This window comes from Sapajus apella, unplaced genomic scaffold, assembly GCF_009761245.1.
Source record: "Sapajus apella isolate SASKATOON/1434 unplaced genomic scaffold, GSC_monkey_1.0 scaffold156, whole genome shotgun sequence".
Taxonomy (NCBI): Eukaryota; Metazoa; Chordata; class Mammalia; order Primates; family Cebidae; genus Sapajus; species Sapajus apella.
The window spans coordinates 749,766-768,539 of record NW_022437096.1 but is presented as its reverse complement, the minus strand read 5'-3'; the positions used below and the strand labels follow the sequence as shown (position 1 = coordinate 768,539).

General features: G+C 56.1%; 1 protein-coding gene across 7 annotated transcripts in view; it reads right to left on the bottom strand.

Annotated features, from left to right (window-relative positions):
• Positions 1-18,774, bottom strand: part of TAFA5 (TAFA chemokine like family member 5) — a 280,241-nt gene that overhangs the window by 103,706 nt on the left and 157,761 nt on the right. The window lies entirely within an intron of this gene.

The window sequence follows — 18,774 nt, the reverse complement described above, 5'->3', positions numbered from 1 at the left end:
CGGCGCAGCAGGTAGGTCTCCGCCCTGGAGCTCACCGAGTGGAACGCAGGGAATGTACACACCACACGCAGCAGGTAGGTCTCCGCCCTGGAGCATGGCGAGCAGGTAGATTCTATTGATCCGGGGTCCGGGGCAGTTGGGGTTGAGGGTCCGAGGGGACCCCAGTTCACCCAGCTCGTGGAAGCTGCAAACAGCCTATGTGCTCTCGAGAGCTGACCCTCTGCGTCTTGTCTGAGTGACCACAGATAGGATGGCTGCGTGGCTCCTTGGTGCTTGAAAGCCCTTGCTAGGGACTGAGCGATGCTGTATGCGGAACTTGAAGCCAGCCACGCTGACTCCTCTCGCCAGGAATCTGGTGACGCCAAAGGGCCTGCCGATTTGTTTCCAGCACCAGGAAGCCCCAGCCCATCTCTGAAAGAGTCAGCAGCTCCGGAAGGCACCCCTGCTGCCCACACCCTGGCCAGGTGCCCTTGTCCAACCACAAACCTGACAACCTCACAACCCAGGAAACACAGGAAGAGAAACCAACTGTCCACACGACCCTTCCCCGGATTGACTCCCCAGGCAGGAACATGTGGGCCACTCCAGGGGACAGATGGACAGGGACGCACAGTGCTCCTTCACCTGGGACTGTGGCTGTGACATTCCTCAACTCAACACCCAAGCCCCGTGGTGTGCACGACTGCAGGCTTCCCTTGGGAATAAACTGTTTCCTCACTTCCATTAACACGCAGTCCTGCTTACTGTACTCAACAGCTTGGAAAATGAATCATCCAGAACCAAACCAGTGGGATTCCGGGAGAAATTGTGGGCGCTTGCTCAGATATCATCAGAAACACTCTCGACTGAGCTGGGGCGGCTGCGCTCTCTGGCAGTGTCTGACCCAGAAGAGCGTCCCCCAAGCCTCCCAGATCTGGCTGGGGATGGAGGGTTCAATCTATAGCTATGCGCGTGGGCCAGTCTGTCCCAGCAACATCTCTCACGTGGCCACTTGGTCTCCACCTGAGGACTTGCTCTCAAGTGTCCGCAGGTCCTCAGTGATGGAGCCTGGCCCTGCACTTCTGGCCTGGTCTGAAGGTACAGGCTGGCCTTTTCTGGGGTGAATGTGAGTCCCAAGTCCGGGAATCACTAAATCCCGCCCAGAACTCAGATCCTGAGGACAAGCAGGCCAGGCAGAGGGGGAGCTCCAGACATGGACCGGAGAGGTGGGGTTTGCAGGTAGGTGAGAAGCACCCTATCTCCAGGGGAGGGTCAGACCAGGTGCCCTGTCCATGTCCACCTACGTCACACTGCCCCCGCATACCACGTGCAGAGGCAGAGGGAGGTTTCCACACATTTTTGAAAACCATGCCTCCCTAACTGCCCCAGCTGTTCTGCACATTTGCAGTTGAGGACTTCTGTGGGCACTGGGTGCTCCTGGGAGGCAGGTGCAGAGGCTGGAGTCTCCCACACTGAGGACACACGGGTCATTTCTCCTTGTGCTTAGCAGCAAAGCCGCGGCACATTGAAAAAGGCTTTCTCTTTTTTTGTTTGTTGAGACAGAGTCTTGCTCTGCGGCCAAGTTGGAGTACCCCTTGGGGTATGTGAGGCTGACACGGGGCAATAAGGGTCCAGGAAAACGAAGAGAAAAGGGCAGTGGCACAATCTCAGCTCATGGCAGCCTCTGCCTCCCAGGCTCAAGCAATCCTCCCGCCTCAGCGTCCCAAGTAGCTGGCGCTACAGGTGCGCGCCACCACGTCCCCTAATTTTTTGCATTTTTAGTGGAGACGGGGTTTAACCACATTGGCCAGGTTGGTCTTGAACTCCTGACCTCAGATGATCCACTCGCCTAGGCCTCCCAAAGTGCTGGGATTACAGGCGTGAGGCACCGTGCCCGGCCTTCTTTTTTTTGTTAAATCAGGATGCACTGTAGAAACTGGGAAGTCAAGATTCTCCTTTCAGCTAAGAAAGAGCTTACTTAGATATGAACCAGGGAGGACTGGGCAGGGAGACCCACCGTCCCCAGAGCAGCCAGGGGGAGGTAAGAAGCCTGAAGACCTGGCCCTCACGGGGGAGGGGCCAAGACAGGGCCAAGGCCTTGGGGTCCATGAGGCTGACCCGAGGCCAGCGTCCAGGAAAGCAGAGAAAAGGGCAGTGTGCTCCGGTCCTCGCTGTTCAGTGGTGATCTGCTAATCACTCAAGAAAAGCAAAATCCGCAAAACCCATATCACATCTTAAAATTAGATAAAATTTTCTTTCTACAACTTCTAGACAGCATGATTTAGTGAGAACAGTCCTGATAATTATTTTTGCTTTAAATAGTTACAGTAGAATATATTAATTTTCAAGATGGCTCTCTGATGAGAGTGACTCATTAGCACTGGGAACTGTCCCCGCCGTGCTCAAGAATGGAAAAGTCTCCCTTTGTGATGAAGGCACCAAACTGCACCAGTGCGAAACACTCCAAGTCTGGGTAATCAAATTAGACGAGAGAGGGGAAAAAACCCAAAAAAACAAACAAAGAACCCCTAAGCCACCACTGTAATGAGCTACCTGTTCATTATTTCATTAAGATTAAGACATGTAAGTGGAAGAAAAAACAACACTCTAATCACGCTCCTCGGGCAAATTCCTATGAACTGACAGACGCTATTTAAGAGGGAAGACGGGAGAGGCAGCCGCAGTTTTTAATTTTAATGTACGGAAAGGAAAGCACCTCCTGTCTGTTTCCAGGAGGCCCCAGGGGCTATGTGCTGGTGGAGTGGCACTCAGGGAGCCTGGCGCAGCCCAGGGAAGGAGGGTCGTGGTGGGTGGGGCAGCTCCACATCCCCCCAGAGAGGAGGGGCGCTCCTTCACTTAGGGAGGTGACCTGAGGCCAGCTGGGTGTGTAGGAGCTGGGTGCTGCTGGTTGTGGGTCATCACTGGAGGGGATGAGGAGGGCAAGTTCCCGGGGATGATCCTGTTTATAAGTGGACTGCCACTACCTCGAGGGGAGGCGCTGGCCATGGCAAAATTAACCCGGATGCTGACAACTCTGACTGCCTTCTCAGGGAACCTGCTGCCCTCACGAGGACCTAGACACATCAGGGCTCACAGGAGGCTTCACAGCTAGGCTCAGGAAACATTTAGCCATCCCCATCCATCCATGCACAGGCCCCCCACCAATCCATCCATCTATCCACCCACCCACCCATCTATCCATTCAAACATCCATTACTATTCAGGCACCATCCACCCATCATCCACTAATCCATCCATCCACCTGTCTACCATCCATTCATCTACCCACCTATCCACCTATCCATCCATCTATCCACTCAGCCATCTATCCACCATTCACCACCCACCCATCCTCCCATGAATCCACTCATCTATCACTGACCCTCCACTAATCCATCCATCCACCTATATATCCATTCAACCTTCCATCTACCATCACCATCCATCCATCCATCATCCATCCTCCCATCCATCAATCCACTCATCCATCACCCACCCTCCACTAATCCATCCATCCACCTATATATGCATTCAACCATCATTCCATTCCACCATCATCATCTATCCATCCATCCATTCATCAATCAATCCATCCGTCCATCCATCCATCTATCCTCCATCTATCCATCTATCCACCTATATATCCATTCAACCATCATTCCATTCCACCATCACCATCTATCCATCCATCCATTCATCAATCAATCCATCCATCCATCATCAATCCATCCATCTATCCATCCATCCATTCATCCATCTATTCATCCATCCTCCAACCATCCACCTACCTGTCCATCATCTAGCCATCCATCATCCATCTGTCCATCCATCCAGCCATCCTTCCTCCATCAATCCTCCATCAATTCATCCATCCATCCACCTGTCTACCATCTATCCATCCCCTGTCCATCTATCCATTCAAAAGTTGATTCACCATCCAATATTCATTCATCTACTTATCTGATTTGGTGAATCAATACTATCCACTTTCTAGCAATCTATCCATTCATCTACCCACCATCCATCCATCCACCTGTCCATCCATCCATCCATTCTTTCCCCCATCCACCCATCCAAACACCTGACCATCATGTACTATGATTTGAAGTCTGTGCCCCTCTGCAGTCATGTTGAGAGCTAACCCCAAGTTATTGTATTAGGAAGTGGGGCCTTTGGGCAGTGATTTATTAGGCCACAAGTGGAGCCCTCGTGAATGAAATTCGTGCCTTATAAAAGGATGAGAGAGGCCCCTCATCCTTTCCAGTACGTGAGGACACAGCCAGAAGGCAGTCGTCTGCAAACCAGAAGACAGTGCTCACCACAACCGACCCTATGCACCTGATCGCAGATTTCCAGCCTCCACAACTGTGAGAAACACATTTCTGTGGTTTCTAAGCCCCCAGTCTATGTACTCCGTTATAGCAGCCCCAGCAGACAAAGGCACACTGAAACCTAGGCTTGTCTGCTTTCCCCTCCTGGGCAGAGACCCCCGGAGCCTCATATGCCATCCTGCCTGCTGCCCACGGCTCAGGGACCCCCTCCTCCTCCCCGCTGGAGGGAGCTTTGAAAGTAGTGGGAGTGACCTTGGCCACTTGTGCTGACCCCACTCAGCAGCCCCTTCCAACTCCCGGGGTGCACCTGGGGCCCGTGTGAATTCAGGGCAAGGCACCTGCACTTCCAGGCCCTGCCTGCCTCTTAGTTTCTGGAGCCACAAGGAAGGTTGGCCAGTGGTGACGGATGCACCCAGTGACAGGGGTAGGTGCAGAGGCCTCTGAATGGGGTGTTTTCTAACTGGCACAGAGCTCTAAACCCAAAGTGAAACCCTAAGTTCCCCAACCAACTGAACAGACACCCCCATGGGCCAAGGGCAGGCACAGAGAAACCTGACAAGCTGAACCCCCAGCCATGATGAGGGGAGACTGAACACCCCTCAATGCACTCCTCCCTTTTGGAGTTTAGGCTCAACTGACCAGCAGCATCATTAAAAGAGAGATCATAAGACTGACAACATGGATTATTTGTGGCAGTAAAATACCAAATTCCAGCCTGCCTCTGGTACAGTATCACATGACACAGAGTAGGCTCTAAAGGAAATCAAAATATTTTACCCCGAAGAACATTACTGTGACATATTTTGAAATGGTGCTGCAAAGCCGACTGTTGGGGGGAAAATTTGCGTCTCCTTTTTCTAGGTCTTTCCTGGATCCAAGAGAGATTTGACTAAGAATCTGACACCTTTTAAAGTCCTAAGAGAGACATTCATTTTCTCTCTTCATCTACATAACAAGCACTGTGGTTTCCACAGCCTCCCATCCTAACTCCAGCATTCCTTTCTACTGATTTCTTAAGTCTTAAGAAAAAGCTCAACTCAAGGCCGGGCGCGGTGGCTCAAGCCTGTAATCCCAGCACTTTGGGAGGCCGAGGCGGGTGGATCACGAGGTCAAGAGATCGAGACCATCCTGGTCAACATGGTGAAACCCCGTCTCTACTAAAAATACAAAAAATTAGCTGGGCATGGCGGTGCATGCCTGTAATCCCAGCTACTCAGGAAGCTGAGGCAGGAGAATTGCCTGAACCCGAGAGGCGGAGGTTGCGGTGAGCCGAGATCGCGCCATTGCACTCCAGCCTGGGTAACAAGAGCGAAACTCTGTCTCGAAACTGTCTCAAAAAAAAAAAAAAAAAAAAAAAAAAAAAAAAAAAAAAAAAGAAAAGAAAAAGCTCAACTCTTTCAACCAACTGCCAGTCAGGAAATCCCTGAATCCACCTCAGACCTGGAAACCTCACCTTGGAGAGCTCCCCTGTCCCAGGCCAAAGCAACGTCCACCTTAAGTGCATTGAGTTAGGCCTTTGCCTGCAACTCCTGTCTCCCCAGAATGCACAAAACCAACTGCAACCCAACCATGTGGTCTTCCTGAGAGGGGGTGTCGCTGCGTGGGCACGCAGGAGTGGAGAACCTGCCTGAGGACACCCCACCAGGATCTCCAGTGTGTAAAGGAGGACAGACCCCGCCAGGCTCAGTTCAACAACTACACGTGTGCTCTGACAATCAGAGAAAGCGCCTCTCTTGGAAGCTTCCCACCTCTGGTTTTGAAACTGTTGAAGGGAAAGGAGCATCTCTGCGGATAAGCTGTGCGTGTCCTCACTGGTTGGAGCCCCTCATTTTCTGCCCTTCTCCTAACTGGGGGGGACTCAGTTCCAGGCATTTGGATGTGGTTTCTTTGGTTACAGCTGAACGGCCATGGCTGTGCCTCCCTACAATTCTGAGCACGCTGTGTTCAGGGATGACCTGGCCCAGGCCTCGCCTCCGAGGGCTGCACCCTGCGTCACTGTGTCTTCGAGCAATCACTAACATTCTGAGCGATCCACTGAATCCCACACGAAGGGCCCCGGAGAAAAAAATGGATGCTCAGGCTTTAGGTACCATGTCTGACGCTCCCAGGCAGCCTGAGCCAGGCTGGTGTCCTTCCGGAAGCCATGGCTGCAGTGCTGGTAGGGCCCGGGGCCCCCGGAGATGAGAGCTGACAGACCGCTGTGCCCGGCCCAGCAGTGGATGGCACAGCGGGGCTGAAGCGGGCACAGTCGAGGGGCCCACAGCGCTATGCTCCCAGGGCGGCTGCAGCAGTAAGAGTTGGGGCATCTGGATCCTCCTTCACTCGCCCACGGCCCCCACGGTCAGGACCACATCCTCAGTCCTCCTCCGCCCTAGAGGCCTGACACGCACAAGGGGCCCAGCACACTAGCTCTCAGCGCCCGGGTCACGGATGGCAAATGTTGGGAAGCTGCCCTGTCCAGGGGCAGCAGCACTGGGTCCCTCAACTCCTCCGGCTCCCCATGCTCTGTGTTTGGGGGTGCCTGCTTCCCTGGGTCCCTCAGCTCCTCCAGCTCCCCATGCTGTGTTTAGGGGTGCCCACTTCCCTGGCTTGGTGGCCCCTCTCCGTGTCCTGCCCCTGTCACGTCTCGGGCCCCTCACCCTCCTCTCCTGCCCCCAGGCTACCTAGACTTGAATGGAGACTAAATGCCACGAGGCCCGGGCAGCAGGGACTGTGCAGGCACCTGTGTGGCAGGCGTGGCAGGCGGCTCTGCGGCCTCCTCGAGGCCTTCCATCTTCTGTTCCAAGAACCCAGCGAAGGCTGGCAGCAACCTGGACCGTGGGACACGTGCCCCCGCCAGCCCCACAGAGCTGCAAATTGGAAGTTATTTATAACCCTGCTTCCAGCAAAGAGGACAGACTGCCACCAGGGCCTGGGGTCTGGGGTGAGCAGGAGAACAAAACGGATTCTCAGAATTCAGGCAACATGTGGAGTTTCAGCCTCAGACATGATCCCCTCCCTGCATACAGGGTGGCGGGACCGTGCCACCCCCACACCTACCAGGGCTGCAGCAGTTGCAGTGGGGCCTGGGGTGGGGCTGGCTGACCCGGGCCATCTGCAGCCTCATGAGGCCTCTGTCACTCCTGGGGTGACGTTGTCAGCTCCCATTACAAGTGGGGAAACTGAGGTTCAGGGGTCTGTCCAGGGCCATCTCAAAGGAAGGGACAGAGCTGGGGATGGACTTGGTCACTGCTGGGCTAAGCTGCCGGCCTGTGCAGACACCCGAGAGCCCTTGGGCAGGGCTGGTCCCCTCGTGAGGGCAGCACTTCCGAGTGCCACGTCTTCCACCTCACAGGAGTGGGATGGACGGGCACCAGGACGGTCCCCTGGCACCGGAGCTCAGAGGCAGGCTTCCGACACGTGAGAAGAGCTTCCTGTCATCCTCCTGGGCTCATGCTCTGAGGTCTTTAAATACGCAAAAAAAACCTAGCTTGGTTTTTGCCTTGCTTTTCCTTTTTCTTTTTAGAATAGTTTCTATGCTGTTTTCCCTGATGTTTCTCTCCAGCCCCCTTCCTCGAGTGTACGGCTTCTGCCCTGTCGGGGGGCTGGGCCCCTTTTCCGCGTGTGGGACAGAGGCCGCACCGCCCCGGCCCTGCCCTGCCCGCCCCGGCCCTGCCCTGCCCGCCGCAGCCCTGCGTAGGTCACACACGCGGCTCCCCCACCCCCAGGGCTCTTCCTGCTCCAGCTCTGCGGGTCATCCAGACCCCATGTCCCTGCAGGAGCCTGTTCTATGCCTTTCCCTGGACCACCGGCCTCCGGGTTCTCGCCTGGTGCCCAACCTCTTCCTGGTTCCTCTGCACAGGGCCCTCGGATGGATTTGAGGCCTGTGTCCCTGGCCCAAGGAGGGTCTGTTCCCTGAGGGTGGCTCGGCCAGCCCCTGGCACTGCGGCACCCATCCAGGCGTGGGGCCTAGGGCAGGAGGGAGGGGCTCCTGGATGAGGGAGCGTGGGACACGGCCCCTCCCTGGGGGCCCTTGCAGCCCAGCTTAAAGGAACCAGAAGGAGAAGCCGCAGAAGCCCGGGGCAGAGGGAACCTGAGGCCCAGAGCAGCCCCAGGAAAGCGGTTTGAAGGAGATGGCTCGGGAGGACCAGGAAACTCCAATGGCAAGGGTCAGAGTCAGAGAGCACCTGAAATCAGACAGAGCAAGCAGGGCGGGGCTGGGAGGCCTGGGGGGCTGGGAGGTCTGGGGGACTGGGAGGCCTGGGGGGCTGGGAGGCGTGGGGGACTGGGAGGTCTGGGGGTGAGCTTAGGCCTCCAGAGTAGCGAAGCAACAGGGCACGGCCACTGCAGGGCTCCTCTGCCCTTCCCCAGGGGCCAGGACAGCTGCCTGTACTGGGCTTGTGTGGCCTGTCATCCAGGAAGGGGACGCCACACTCACTTGACCTGACCCTTCCTGCAAGGGTGACTCACTTTTTCTTCAGTTTCTTCAAATTCTTCCTGCAAACTTCCAACCAGGAGCTGCTTCCTCTGGGCCCTGGTGCTCAGGGGTGGGAGGCCTGAGCAGGGAAGACCCAGCCTGGACTCCAGACCCAGGCTGGTGGACCCCGGAGGGAAGGAGCAGGCACAAAGCCAGATCTGGGCTGCACGTGGCTGCTGTATCTCCGCCTGGCTGGCTCACTGTGCCTGGAGAAGCCCTGGCCCCTCTGGTCAGACTCGCTGGAGACAAAGACTTGGTGGGGAGCAGTCCCTCAAGAACACGTGAAAGTCACTCCAGCCTGGTGCAGGTCCCTTCTGCGATCACGTGGCCTGGCCACCCTGGGCTGCCTCCACGGACCCCGGCCTCCCGATCCCCAGAACTGCACAACTGAAGCTGGCATCTGAGCCATGGCGTGGTGACCACAGGTGTCAGGAGCACAGCAAGCAGGCAGAGTCCTGTTCCCCAGGCTTTGGGGGAGCCACGAGTGGATCCCGCTCTGACAGCAGGAAAATGAAATTGTTTCAGCCCATCGGCATCCTCAACCGGTGCTTGGAAGGCAGCGGTATTCAGAGCAGCTGGCCTGTGCAGGAAGCAGCTTTCTGTCCAATGTGCAGGAGAGACTGTCCAAGACAAATCTATCTTAATACAGATTTACTGCCACCAATGTGGTCAGCTCTGGGTGGGAGGAATAGAATGGCTCCCAGCCGAACACCAGGCAGGGATGTCCTCCATGAGAGCAGGGTCTTCTGCAGGGCAGAGTCCCACCCAGGGCTGCCCCTGGGAGCCCAGTGGTGATGACAGCTCAAGAAGGTGACCCCCACCTAGCCAGACCACCCCCCACCCTCTAATCATTTCACACTTGCAATGGCCAGGGAGGCTAGTCCAAGGAACATCCCATTTTCAGATGAAGAAACTACAGTTAGAGAAATGACCTGACCTCCCCAAGGTCACCGGCTGGAAGTGGAGAAACTGGGACCTGAGTCATATTCTACCAGAGTCCGGGCCGCGAGCAGCGTGCCTGCTCCCCGGCTCCGGAGTCCACCCTGGCTCGTGAAGGCTGGGCAGAGGGTGGCTCCAGCCACCTCAGCCTGCACATCTGCGTTGCAGTCCTGTGTCCTTCCTTGTAGGGGCATTTGCACGCAGGGCCAGGGCAGAAGAACTGGACATCACACAGGCTCGGAGAACGGGAGCCATGCAGTCCTGAACCGCCAGCAGGCATACCTGGGAGAATCACCCACAGCGGGGAGGGCCGGTCCCCCTCGCCTCTAAGTGGGAGCCACAGGAACGCCAAAGCAGGGATGAGGCACCGCCTCCCTCCAATTCCTCCTTCACCTGCCTCCCCACCCCACTAAGAGGCACGTCTGCTGGCCCTTTCTCCCAGGACAACGTCCACCCTCCTTGGCCTGCTGGACACCCCCACTCAGGCTCACCTGGCCCAGCTCAGCAGGCGTCCTCTCACCTGTGGCCTGTGGCTGCTCCCAAATCCCAGATGGCACCTGGAGCCCAGGTGGGAGGGCCAGGCCAAGGCCATGAAGTGGACACTGTCCAGGCTCTCTGCCTCCCCCAGAACACTCCGTTCCTTTGATTGGGCAGGCTGGGGAAATGGCTGGACCTTTGAGGCTGGCTGCCGTGGCCCAGGGAAGCTGCCTGTGAGCCTTGCCTGGGGGCTGAGATCATCCTATGCCCTCTGTGTTTCATTCCAAGTCGCAAATGATCCAGCCACGGCCACCTGCTGCAGCCCCACCGCCAGCTGCCTTCAGCAGCCTTCTGGAGGCAGAACCCGCTTGCCAGTGCTGGGTGCCAACTCCCTGCTCCTGGATGAGAGCGAATGTCGCCCGGTGCCTGAGCGTCGGGGTGCGCTGTGGTGCACAGGCCGTGAGGCTGGGAGGAGCCGCCTCCAAGGCCATCAGACTTCAGGGCTGCACTCCTGTGTGCAGTGGTGCAATGCTGACCTGGAGACTGGGGAGGACGGGGCGGGTCTTGAAGAGCAAGATAGCAGGCAGCCTCGGGCCTCAGCCAACAGGCAGGGCTCCCCGGCAGCTGTGAAGGAAGGGAAGGGCCAGCCAGGCGCTTGCAGGCTGCAGAGGGAACCAGGCTTTTGCACCCAGCGGCATCAGAGCAACCTCAGCACGTCTCCTGAGTCTTCCACAAGCTTGGTGCTGAAAATGACTACACCAGGGCTGTCCCGCTGAGATGCCCGGCTATGGTGGGGATGTCCACTTGTCTGGGCAAAGCGTCTCTGGCCCATTTCCCCTTTTGCTGCCTGATAACAAGAATATGCCTTCCAGGATCCCATGAGTCGGTGGGTTGCCGGGCTGGCTTCGTGGAGGGCAGCAGAGGTACCTTTCCAGGCTGGTCCCTGAACGATTCCCCTGCCTCAGCCTCCCGAGTAGCGGGATCTGCACCCCCTGCTCTGCCTCCTGCTAAAACCTCTGAGGCCCAGAGCTTGGGATGGGGGCCGCACCACAGGAAGCCTCCCTCCGGAGGCCTGCATCTCTGCCACTTGGGATTACCCATCTTGGTCTTTATGTGAACAAAACAAACTCTGATTGGAGGTCATTTGGCAAACTTTTTCTTAAAAGGTCAGAGAGCTTGGGAGGCTGAGGCGGGTGGATCACCTGAAGTCAGGAGTTTGAGACCAGCCTGGCCAACATGGTGAAACCCCGTCTCTACTAAAAATACAAAAGGGGCTGGGCACGGTGATGGGCACCTATAATCCCAGCAACTTGGGAGGCTGAGGCAGGAGAATCACTTGAACCTGGGAAGTGGACGTCGCAGTGAGCTGAGATTGCATCACTGCATTCCAGCCTAGGTGACAGAGCGAGACTCCATCTCAAAAAAAAAGGTCAGAGAGCCAACTGTTTGGCCTCTGTGGCTTACAGTCTCTATCTCAGCCTCTTGTCTGTCACTGTGACACAAAGAAGTCACAGAAATGCCAGAAGAATGTTGTGACAGCGTCCCAGTAAGACGGTGCACAGGGCCGGGCTTGTTCTCATAGGCACTGCTAATGCTATGGTCTCCCATCACGCTGCAGACCCAACAGCAAGGTGAGGAAGCCCGTCCTGCCGTGTCTCCCTAAACAAGGGCCCCTTCTGTTGGGCGTGCGGACCTCCCATGCCCCGGCCATTGTGATGTGTGGTTCCAGGGCAGGCCGTCATCCGGGCCCAGATGCAGCGTCTAATTGCATTAATTAGATCAGCCCAATGTGGAACCCCAGACAACAGCACGGGTTGCAAATGACGCGCCTCAATCAATAACCCTGAGCCCGCCTTCATGTCAATCAACAACTCTGAGCCCACCTTCCTGAGAACTGCAACTTGCAGGCCGAGGCCGGACATGCCTGAAACTCAGATAAAGCTCGTTCCAAAGGCAGTGAGAGCTGATCACGGGACGTGTGAACACAACAGTCCACACAGCCCAACCACGGACACGCACGGACGGGAGCCGGAAAGGAGCCGCTGGCAGAACAGAAGCCCTGCCCCAGGGAGCCCAGAGTTCTGGCCAGGGCGGGTGGGGTCGAGCAAGGCAGGAGGCACCCATGTGACGTACAGTCTCGTTTTAACTAACTGCTGGAAGGGCACCTACAGCTGGGAGCGAAGTTTAGAGAAGATGAAACTGGGGCCCGCATCTGCCCTGTGTGGATTCCCGCAACGCCCCGCGGAGTGGAGATAGGAGGCAGGCGAAGAGCTGGGGCAGAACCGGCCCTCACTAGATGCCCAGCCCCAGGGTCTGGGCCAGCCCAGACTATACTGGCTGTGATGCATTTCCCAGGCAGAGTGAGAGTTTATATTTAAATAACCTATGGGTTGGCAGGACAGGTCAGTGGGCAGTGTCTCTGTGTGGACCACATCTCCACAGAGTGGGCATCAGAGCTGAAAATAACCCGGCCCCACGCACCTTCGCCTTCCACCCTCCCTTACTTCCTACACACCCAGGAGCTGAGGTCGGCCTGTGCTCTCTGTGTTTTATCCTAAGCTTCAAATGATCTGCTTGACATCCAAGCCCTGCACACCGCCAGGCGGTCCACCTCAGAACGCCCCAAGCCTCTCGGCCCAGCAGCAACAAGGCACCAGCCATCCACTGTCAGAAGAAAGCCGGCCTCTTCCTGGCCAGCAGAGCCCAACAGCCAGTCCCCCAGCTTAGGGGAGAAGCCTGCTGCAGAGGCAGAGGGTCCCAGCCACCCTCCCAGGCTTATGGGCTGAATCCTCTGTTGTCCAGAAAGAGGTGGAGACATGCAGGGCTGCCTGGGAGGGAAATGGACAGCAGGGAGCAGAAGCACAGAAGGAGTGAGTGGAAAACTGACCCCAGAGGAAGCAGAGACACAAGGGGGCAGAAACTGTTTAATCTATTTGAAAAAACATCTGTGGAGATCCACAAGGATGCTGCCACATCAAACCAGAGCAGACAGCTACGCAAGGCAAGAGTTCCACAGCGTTCAAAGTGGGGCTGCCAGAGGAGAAGACACCAGTGACAGAGGGGACCTTCCTCAGAACTGGAATGATGAGACAAACGTCTTCTGGAGAGAGCACCGTGCCCCAGACAAAAAGGAGATAAGCTATGTAAAAGAAGATGCTGGAGACGTGGAGGCACTAGGGCGGCGTTCCTCAGTGGGTGCCGTCAGCCTTAGGGTCCGGGTTTTTGTCTGTTCCACACCGTCCTGGACATACTCAGGACTCAGAGTCCAGGGCTGTGAGCACCAACTGCCATTAACACCCTGGTCTTTACAGTGATGAAAACCACCAGCACATGCCTGGGTGCTGAGGTTCTATTCCCAACTGAGAATAGCTGCTCCAAGCAGGGTCCCAGGGGAAATGAAGACAATGGAGGAAAATAAATAATCAGATAACACAGGCAGAATACCCTGAGCTAAACCTGAACTTCCCATGCAAAGTGCCCAGAGATGTCCACACACCTAGATGTAATCCAATGAGGGATCTGAATCAAAAGGTCAAAAGGATGGTGTGTGGGTTCCTGCGGGGTGATCAGCAAAGGAGTCAGGTATCACACTTGCAACAGAACGTACAGCCACCATGTAGGCTAGGAGAAGGCAAGGAAGTGATATCTTCAAAGCTCCAAAAGAAAATCTGTTTGAGCTGTAATTCTATACCCAGCTACGGTATCACCCACAGCACACCATGCTTCGAGGAAATGCTTATCTGACATGCACCAACTTCTTCAGTCTCACCCATTTCTTTGTTTCCCCTGATAAATGTAAGGAAACCTGATACATTCAAAGAGGCTAACAGAAGTTTCCTTAGGGCAATGAAAGAATTATTTCCATTTTCTTCTTTAGGCTATACTTTACTGTCCAAATTCTCTACCATAAACATTAAATTTTGGATACTAGTTGTGAATAACTGAAGTGGACCACTGTATTACACACAGATGCAGGCAGCAGATGTATGGGAAGCAAAAGATTTCCCACAAACCAGCTTCCACAGAGTCCACTGGCTAAGGCTGAATAATTGGGGGTCCAAAACTTAAGCCAAGAACAAGGGCTATTCACACTCAGGGTCCAGAGGAAGGAAACTTATAGATGAAAATCTCTCAGTATCAGCTGAGATCTCAATCACTCAACTGAAATCATCTCTGGTCCCTGAGGCAGGCGTTACAAACCAGAAAACTGAGACTTGGAGATGTTCAGGGGTTGCTTCAAAGACACACAGCTACTATGTGCAAGACCCAGGATCTGGGCCCCAAGTGAGTGGTTTCACAGCCCGGGCTCCCTCCCCATCATCAGATATTGTTTGGGTCTTAGAAAGAGGCACCTTCTCTTTGCGTGTAATCCTGGGCCTGGTCACAAAGCAGGGAGCTGATTTCTGAGTCACAGTTGAGGGACTCTCCAGGGACATACGCCAGGGACAGCAACAGAAGGGAGCTGTTCTCAGAGAGGGGCCGCTGTTTGCATGTGTCTGGGATTGGAGGTGCCCTGAAGGCCTCATTAGGCTTTGGGAGGCCAGGGCCTCTCTGATGAATCTGTCTGTTAATGGTCACTTTAAACTCAGGTTTGTTGGCTCGGATGGCAGGTCCCTCTCCAGACACTGTTCCATCCCAACAGTCACGCTCCCAGAATACAAGCCTCTGAAGGAATCGCCACTCCGGACGACTTGGTTGGGCTGAGCACTGAAGAAGGAAGCAAGAAACACTGACTTTTCCAAAGAGAGTGCAGGGTGCCCCAGGCTGCGTGCCTCAGCAAGCCAGCACCACTTAAGGCTGAGAATTTCCATGTTTCTCAGTAGAGCACCCCAGATGTCAGAAATACCCTAAGCAGAGAAAGAAAGGTAGAAGGGCTTGTGTGGCTTCCGGGCCAGGGGCAAGTCGGCTCCGTTTAGCGCTCTCTGGACACGGAGGAGGACTCACCGTTTAGGACCTGCTCATCCCAGTCCTCCCGGTGGTTTCCCCCCAAGGCTCGAGCTCCTGGGGAAGCTTAACAGGGTGAGAACCTTGCTGGACGCTAAGGACACGGAGGCCCAGGCTTCCTGCACTTCTGTGCAACCTGAACATCAAAGGGAGGATTTAAAGGAGTGCGAGCCTACGGGACGGCCTATTCCTCCCAGGCTTGGTATGTCCCTGGGATACAAAAGATCCTCTAGTGCTTTCTAATAAATACCTGTGGGTGATGCTTCCCTCTGTCCTCCTAATTTATGGGTAATGCGCAATGGCAGCTTGACTTAACAAGGTTCAAGATTTTCATTCAAACAGATAAGTTAGCACCAACTGTCCCTGGCTCTGCGCGCGGTGCTTCCTGCCTTATTTATTGTTCAGAGAGTCCCCCAGAGGCCCATAAAGCTTCTGCAAAGAAGCTGCGGCTCCCGTTGGTCTCCATCACGGAAAGTTGCCCTCACACGACTTAGCAGGTGCTTCCTCGCCTTCAGGCCATGACAAAATGCCTCAACCCAGCATTTTCCTACATCCTGATGAGATGGCAAAATTGCCAGGTCATTAACCAGTCGCTCCTAAATCCCGTATCTGCTGCAAGGAGCTTTGACCTTGGGTTCGACTCTGCCCAGGCCATGCGGCCACCGCACCTGCTTCCCCCACCTCCACCGATGGGTGCCCCCCTTCTCACTCTCCAGAGCCTCAGTGCGGGGTGAGGGTGGGGCTGAGCCCAGCCAGCAGCACTCCCAAGTCTGAGCTGACAGCCTGTCAAGGGACTGGCCACTACAAGGCCGACGTGGGCGTGTTTACACAGTGCCCACCGGGCCTGGCCTCCCAGAGCCCGCTTATCCATTCTGTCCTCTGAGCCTTGGTCCAGCAAGAGCCTTCATGAAAAAGAACGGTCCAAACTCTGCAAATCAATTCATAACGACTTCTTCAGAGGAAATATGCCCTAAAGATGTGGTAACCAATACTGCAATTATTTACCATAAAAGCCACAATTAAGGAGGGCCAACCCCCAAGGCGCACAGGGCCATTACCAGCCGATGACAGGATGAGGGGCAGTGTGGGGCAGTCCCTGAGCACAGGCGCAGCCCCGAGGGCTGCCCTCCGAGAGGGGCTACGTGCCTAACGCGAGGCCAGGGCTGAACATCTTGCTCCGGGACACCACGCTTCATCTCGCTGCAGGAGGGAGCTGCAGGCTTGGATGGCTGAGACAGGCTGCTTGGGAGCGGAGGGGCAGTGACGGCCAGGACTGGGGACCCGGAGAGGTCACCGTTTGTTTGCTTTTCAAGTGCCAGCAAACTGAATGGAGAAGCCAGCTCAGGCAGGAGGCAGTGCTGCCTTGGGGCAACTGAGACACGGAACCACAGTCTCGGCTTTGCGATGGTCTACTTATGTGAGGGCCACAAAGCACCACGGACTCTGAGCTGTGGTTCATTCCCACATGCAAGTGGGCGACACAGGGCTGGGAAGGAGGTGGGCCTGGTGACCAATGCCTTGGCTGACACAGGGGCTCCTCCCATGGTACCTTTGCCCCAGGAGCCTGACTCGGTCATTTAGACCCCCTGGCTCAGCGGGGAAAGGCTGTGGCACAAACCCACACGTGGGCTGCAGGGAGAAGGTGTCCTCTCGTCATTCTTCCAAGGACCTGGATGCATCTAATTTTAGAAACTCAAAGGCAGGGTGCTCCCTGGTCACGTGGGGCACTTCCAGGTCCCTCACTCCCCGTGGCGAGGCCGATGAATCTGTCTGGGATGGTGCCCTGCCCAGAGGGAGGCTAAGGCACCTGGCCCTTTAGAAGCGGGTCTTCCCGTACCGCATGGACGCAGCTGCTGGACTGAAAGGCGCTGCCCGGGGCCAGGGGCTCCTTTTGCCTGATAATTGCCTGGGTTTCCCTGCAGGGAAGGCTCATGGGCTGGGACCTGCAGTGCCTTCTCCTTTTTAGGAGTCCAGAGATGAAGCAGCGCTGGCCTCAGTCTCTTCGGGCATCAGGACACCAGACCACAGACGGGGGCTCAGGAACAACTGGTGCCTCTCTTTCCAGTTCCACAGACTGGGAAGTCCGAGACCAAGGCTTCGGCGGATTCAGTGCCTGGCGGGGGCTTCCTGGTTCACACATGGTGCCTCCTGGTTGTGTCCTCACTTGGGGGAGGAGTGGGGAGGGGTTCTCTTCCAGGGACACTAGTCCCATTCCTGAGGGCTCCCCTCCGACCACCTGCTCACCTCCTAAATACCACCACCCTGAGGGGGAGGATTTCAGCACGTGAATCTGGGGAGGTTGCCAGCACTGGGACCATGGCAACGCCTGTTCAGACAGCTTGGTCCTGCCCTTTCATCTCCATTCATCCACAGAGCTGACGCTGAGCTCCCCAGCAGCCTCCACCACCACCAAGAGGGAAGCTCATCCCAGTGGCAGGTGGGCGGTGTCCTCACAAAATTGCAGGCGGCAGCCCTGAGTACTGGGGGATTACCGCACCCCGTGAAGACCTGCACTCACGACACATCCGCAGCCCTGGCGGCCAGAAGCCGATTACTTTTGTCAGGGGAGTCAGCATATATGAGAAACTGAATTAACCAGGCAGGAGTTACAACGCAGTACAGAGTCTCCAGGAGCCTCAAGATTCCAGCAAAGCCCGTGACATAAATAAACATCAACAGGGAGAGCGGGCGGGGAGGCGGGGGCGGCTCCCGTGGAAGACGTTCACCAATATGCAGCACCCGTGTCAGAACCAATAAGACTGCACATCTATCAGCAGCGCAGTTACGGCTATTTCAGGAAATGTAATTTTATTAGAAGTTTTCCAATCTTTCCTCCCTTCCTCCGGTCTACCTCCTGACTCTTGCCCTGCAAATATGCTCTGTTCTCCTGGGTGAAAGGGACCAGAGAGGTAAATCACCGCACTGTTAGGTAGTACCCAAGCACGAGTGCACGGCTCTCAGGCGCAGTGCGGGGCTGGCTGGGGAGGGCTGGGGGGCTCCAGGCTTCTCCCCCAGGCCCCTCAGACGGCCGACCTCGTCCCTGCTGCCCTGTGCTGGAAAAGCCCCAGGCAGGAACAGGCCTGCTGCATGCTGGGAAGGGTGAGGGCTGGGGTGCCACCTCTCTGAGTCGGGATCTCACCCGGCTTGCCCTCCTCACCCTCAATCCCAGGCTGTCCCTATGTGGGCTTCCCCAGATGGACCGAGTGACATTTCTCTGGAAATCACCTTTGCAGCTGGGGTGCTGGGGTGACTCTCAGGACACCAACTCCCTGGGTCCCTCCCCCCAACTCCAACCACTCAGCACCATGGGGTGAGGGAGGCGGAGACAGCTGTCCACCTTCCACCTCCTGGGGTCCAGATGAAATGCTCTCCGTCGCCCACACGGCAGGTACCTGTGTCTCCAGCAGGCAAGAGAGAGGCCTGCTAATGTCACTGCCCCCAGGATCTGGGACACATGGAACACGCTCTGGCAAGGGGCTTCAGGGCAGTGGAACTGGTCAGTGTGACGCTGTCCTGGGGATTCCTGACATCGTGTGTTCAGCAAAGACCGTGATGTGTGCCAACCAAGAGGGAACCGCAGGGTACACTGTGGACACTGGCTGGTCACGGGCCTCAGTACCGCCTGGTCACGGGTCTCAGTACCGCCTG